Source organism: Mus caroli, chromosome 15 (genome assembly GCF_900094665.2).
Source record: "Mus caroli chromosome 15, CAROLI_EIJ_v1.1, whole genome shotgun sequence".
Taxonomy (NCBI): domain Eukaryota; kingdom Metazoa; phylum Chordata; class Mammalia; order Rodentia; family Muridae; genus Mus; species Mus caroli.
Window position 1 is genome coordinate 56,199,197 of NC_034584.1, and position 6,000 is coordinate 56,205,196.

Below are 6,000 nucleotides of genomic sequence, written 5' to 3' on the forward strand. Positions count from 1 at the left end.
TCAATTGTCTGAATCAGCTGGCTGACATCCACCTCAGGCCACAAGCTGAAGGCACTTAGACTGCTGAGGGCACAAAAGCACTCCTTTCCAATCCAAGTTTTGCAACAAGGTAGACCAAATTGAGTCATCCTAAGTTATTGTCCTTATCTGGCTATGCCCCTGCTTTGATGTTTACCCAACACAGAACCCTAACTGATTGATGATATTTGCCTCCTCCTCATTACAACTTGGCTTGTAATGAGCACTGCTGTTTTTACAGCATCAGGCTGCTAGGACTATGTATAGAGAGAGAGCTTTGGCTTTGCTCTGGTCTTACACCTTGTGTCCCATTGAACACCTCACTTTCAAGACATGATGGGGATTCAACTAGGACTCTGGTCCTTCCTTCAGATGTGTGTATGTTGTGTCAGTCCCTCAGTCCCTTCTCCTGAGGCCTGCCAGGAGACCTCACAGCACAGTATTCTATCTGCTAAGGAGTTGCTTTCCATGATGCTGTAGTGATGCTGCAGGAGGAGTAGCTGGTTCTAGTAATGTTGGTGTTGAGGAAGATAATAATAATACTGGGGACATTGCTTTTGAATTAGGGGACTAGCTCAAGTGTATTATTTTTCATATGTCATCTCATCTCATCTCATCTCATCTCATTTTCTTTCCTCTCCATATTTATGTTGCCTATTCAGGAACATTTTGGCTATTGTACCTGTGGATATTCATTACAAAGGAGGCAGTGGCTCAAATGAAGCCAAAAACCCTGGCTCTGAAGGACTGTTGGCCAGGTGGCCAGACATAGGTATTCAAAAGAAGATTTGAGGCTTCTATTTACCTCTTCCCTGATGGCGCCACTGCTGAAGTAGTACTTCTTTACCCTGGCAGCATTGTCTCAGTGACAGCTGTGTCTTCTGTGTCCCATGCTCTTAACAAGCTTCATCTCCATCCTCTCAGGCATGCTGCCCAGAAGGGCCCTGGGCTCCTCAGTTCTGCACTTACTACTTAGCTTCTTCCCATTCTGAGGCGGTGTATTTGCCTTAGTTGCTGCTCCTCCTATCCCACCATTCCTTTTCTTACGCTCTCTCAGATTTAATTCTTGTCTTGTCCTTTCTCACCATTCTAAGATAGCCCGGTGACGCTTCCCTTGATGAGCCCTAATGAGACTCTGTAGCACCAACCTCTCCTTTCCTGTAGTCACACGAGCTGGAATCCAGATTCTACTTGGTCATTTGGAGACTCAGAGTATTGCCACACACACCCCTCAGCCCCCCCCCCAATAACTCCCTGTATCCCCCATTTTCTCCGCAGCACCTACTCCCCCTTGCAGCTTGTGCTGGGAAGTCCTGTTTCCTAGCTGCAGCCTATTATGTTCCAGCCCACAGGCTGGGGCAGGTGTGTGTGTGTGTGTGTGTGTGTGTCACCGACAGCCCCCAGAGCCTGCTGCGCATGGTGGTAAGTAAGGCTTTGGGTTTTCCATGACATTGGTCGTTCCCCAGGGTGGGCAGGGTTCATGTGTCTGCTGGAGTATGTGAGGGCATAGACTGGAAATAGCCTTGTCAAAATAGACCAAGGGCAAATGCTGAGAGGGGAAATGAGGCTGACCTGGGGCGGAGCATAGGGCAGGTGCTTCTCCAGGGGCTTTCCTCTGTGAGGGGCCCTGTAGCTAAAGGCTGCCTGAAATACTTCCTGTGACCCTCTAGACCTACATGAGGCCCCCATCAGACACAAGAGCTTCCTGTTCCTCTTCACTTTCCAATATTTACAGAGCAAGAAGGGTTTACTCAGTTCTTCTTTCTTTCTCTTCTCCCCTCAGCTCCTGTCTTAGTGCATTTGGCCTGCTATAAGGAAGTGTGACTAGGCTGTGTGGCTGTGGAACAACAGAGGTTGATTTCCCCTGGTTCTGGAGGCTGAGCATCCCCGACTGTGTGCCGCCGACGGCATTAGTGTGTGGCAAGGGCCTGCTTTTTGGCTCATGGCCCCCTGTCTTCCAGTTCTAACCTGAGGGATGAGGTGAGGCCGCTTTCGGGCATGTCTTTTCTAAGGATGCTTATTGTAGCCCCAGGGTTCTGTTCTCATGACATTTCTCACTCAAAGGTCTCATCACCTTGGAGGTTAGGGGTTCGACATAGGAATTTTATGAGGGCATAAACAGCCCATAGTAGCCTCCTTGAAATACCTCTTGAGTGCACTCTCCTTCCTCACCAGGCATGTCAACAAATTTCATGTCACTGTAAAGCAGAAATAATTGTACTTTCTACAGTTCATATTGTGACTTGGGCTTCTTCTTCAATATGCTCAAACTGATGACAAGTTGCATGCCAAAGTCACTTTTGCCGGTGTGGTAAAGTTTGTCTCCATGGCTTCTTACTTAGCTTCAGCCTTTCTGTATTCCACAAAGTGAGGAGAGTCATTGGGGGTGTGTCTCAGTTAGTTTTTTTTTTTTGCTGCTGTGATAAAACACCATGACAAGCTTGTAGCCATCATCCAGGGAAGTCAGGGTAGGAACCTGGAGGTAGGAACTGATGCAGAGGCCATGGAGGAGTGCTGCTTACTCCTCCTGGATCACACAGCCTGTTTCTCAACAGTAGGTCGGACCAACAGCCTAGGTGGCACCACCCACAGTGAGCTGGGCCTCCCACATCAGTCATCAATCAAGAAAAATAGCACAAAACCCTTTCCCGCAGGCCAATCTGCTGGAGGCATTTTCTCAGTTGAGATTCCCTCTTCCCAAATGACTGTATGAAACTTGTGTCACATTGACATCAAACTAGCCAGCACAGGGTGTCTGTTAGTTTTTCAGGGCTACTAAACAATCTGAAACATGCTAGATTGCTCAAATCCTCTGGGATGCATTCCAGTAGCTGTGGAGGCAGCAAAGCTGATATGGCGATGCCCCTACAATCCAGGGATCCATGGGAAGAGCCTGTCCTTTTTCTATGGGCTTTTGATGACTACTGGAAGCTCTAGGCATTCCTCAGCTTGCAGCACGCTTCTCTTGCTGTTCTCCCATGGCTTACTTATAGGCTTATATATTTATATATAGGCTCCCATGGCCTATGCCTATAACTTTCTTCTTATATGGATCAACTTCCATGTACACATATATCTCAAATACTATACAGTGATAGTGTCTGCAGAACCCAGGTCCAAGTCACATCTTATTTGTAAGTACTGCAAGATACAATAGGGTGTGAGAATAAAATGTTAACTGGAGATCATACACACAGGTCATCCCAGCTCTTGGGAAGCAGGAGTGGGAAGATCAGAGGTTCAGGACTACCTTCAATTACATTGTGAGTTTAAGGCTAGCCTGGGCTGCCAGAGACTTTGCCTCAACAACTCTACCTTTATGAGAAGAAAGAGAAAACAAGCTCTATGGCTTCTCTCTCTCTCTCTCTCTCTCTCTCTCTCTCTCTCTCTCTCTAAGTAAAGTATCTTTGGTTTTATATTTGCAGTGACGTGGACAATCATATTGTCTTAGTGTTCTATGAAGAGATGTCATGAAAGTTTCAAAGGTTAGCCCATGATAATGGTGACACAAAAAACGGACAAGGTTCTGGAGAAGGAACTGAGAGTTGTATATTCTGATCTGCACGCAGCAGAAGAGGGAGATACTGTGTCTGTCTTGGGCTTTTGAAACCTCAAAGCCCACCTCCAATGAAATACCCCCCCAATAAGACCATATCTGCTAATCTAAATCCCCAAATAGTAGTATTCCCTGATGACTAAGCATTTGAATATGAGCCAACAGGGGCCATTTTCATTCAAAGAAGCATGCATATGTATAATGAAAAGCAAATACCTGCATAGATTTGGCACCTGTCAGAGAAGAGGTAAATTCAAAGCAGAAAAAGCAACCTAGGCCCTGGTCTGGTTTATGGAGACACTCTGTTTTGGCCTCCGCTCATTGCAATGACAAATTATTATCCTTGGCTTCAGGGTAAAATTTTCTCAGAGTTACGAATACTGAGAAGTTCAAGGACAAAGTATTAACAGTTCATTTTCTGGTGATGGTGTCTGCTTTGGTCATGGATGTCTGTCTTCTTTTGTCATCACAGTGGGGTCAAGGGTTCAGTGTAAGAGTATCTAATGTTTCTCATTCTCCTTTAAAAAAGAAATAGTTATTTATGTTCCACGTGTGCATGTGTGTAAGGGTGTATGGGAGCATATATGGTGGGCAGAACACACCTTGTAGGACTTGGATTTTTCCTACTACCATTTAGATTCCTGGAAACTCAGGTCTTCAGGCTAGGTAGACCACAAGTTCCATTACCCAGAAAATCATCTCACCAGCCCCATCCAATGTCTGTTCTTATGGGAAACTTATGAGCTCAGATCTCTGCCAATGCATGAGGTATCATGTGTTCTTCCTAACTTCTATCAATACCTCTTTTCAAATATAGTCTCATGGAAATGGTGGAGTGTTGTATCAATACCTCTTCTCCAATATAGTCTCATGGAAATGGTGGACCAGAGCTGATAGGATGCGCAAGCACACGCGCGCACGTGCACACACACACACACACATACACACACACCCTCACTTATTAGAATGACTTATAGGTCATGGTCCTGTCTTATGACAGAAAGTCCAAGAACCCAATGGTTAGGTTACTTAGATACTCTCACACTGCCCTCATGCTCACTGGCAAGTTCATCCGTCCTGGAGTTCAGGCATCCTTCACTGATATTAAAGCCTACTTCTTCAGGATTCCAACATACATTGAATAGTTCAGTAGATCAGCTTGATCCCTTAGTTGGTCTTCGGTTGTAATCCTGAAGAAGTTAAAAAAAAAAAGTGCCACTTATTTGTTAGAGCATGGGCTTATAGATTCTTGCTACATTGGTCACAAATCCATGAATAAAACCACATTGTTAGCCAGATTTTTCTTGGTCATTAGTACGATCATGAAGTTGGCTTCTATAGCCCATGGCTTGCTCTTTCACCAGTGTTTTGAGCTCTGCCTTATATTTTGGTCCAGTATTACAGCATGCTCTGCCTGCCTGCCCTAGCACTGGATTAAGCCAAGACTTCTGTGATATTCTTACATTCCCCTAACTAAAGAAGAAATAATTCTAAGACCAACCCAAATTGAGAGACATTCTACCTAATCACTCTTCTGAAGACAAAGAATGATTGAGGAATGAGTTCATACTAAGGAGGCTGGGGAGATGGCTCAGTCAGTGAAATGCTTTTCTCATATGCATGAGGACTTAAGTTCAATCCCTTGATCCCATATGAAAAGGCTGGGTGTGGTGGCACATGTCTGCAGACCCAATGATGTCAGGATGGGAAGTGGTAGATCCCTAGTATTTTTCTAGCTGGACTAGACTTCTATGAGAGACCCTATCTCAACCAAAATGAGGGGAGGCATGTTAGGTTGAAGACGAAGGTTGCTGTGTTATCTTCACATATGTAGACACACAGACTTGTTGCTACATGCATATGCATATATCCCTCCCACACACAGAAGAGTAACCAGGGACCAAAATGTGATGACATAGGCTTGAAATCCTGGCACTTAGAAGGTCAAAGCAGAGGGATTGCTGTGGGTTTATAAGCTAGGCTACATAGACTAGGTTATAGTGCATTATACTGGCTTCAAACTAAACAATAAAGAAATAACAAAACCAAATTAAGGGTCTTATCAGCTAAATATAGTTTGTGACTTGGGTCAGGGCCTGTATTTGAAAAAGTCATTATTGGAGAATTTAAATGGAGACTCCTAATTAGCAAGTAGAACTAATTTGCACATAAAATTTAATAATTGTACTGTGATAATAGTATAAATAAGATACCAAAATTTAAAAGGCCTTAGGCTATATAGGAGTTCTCTGTACATTTTAACTTATTTTCTAGGTATGACATTGTTTCAGACTGAAAAATAAATAAAAATTACAAACACAGTAAGCTCTGTGTATGTTTGCGGGTATATGTATCTTTTTCATCCACTGATTGAGAAAGATAGGTTGTAGTACTGTTTGTCTTCCCCCCCCCCCCCCCCCTATCTT

General features: G+C 44.2%; 1 long non-coding RNA gene across 4 annotated transcripts in view; it reads left to right on the forward strand.

Annotated features, from left to right (window-relative positions):
• Positions 1-6,000, forward strand: part of LOC110310163 — a 212,578-nt gene that overhangs the window by 143,617 nt on the left and 62,961 nt on the right. The window contains exon 4 of one of the 4 annotated variants that reach the window (XR_003834956.1): positions 1,802-1,998. The exons of the other annotated variants lie outside the window; for them this stretch is intronic. This is a non-coding gene — a long non-coding RNA (uncharacterized LOC110310163). The remainder of the gene's footprint in view (positions 1-1,801; positions 1,999-6,000) is intronic. 4 annotated transcript variants of the gene reach the window in all.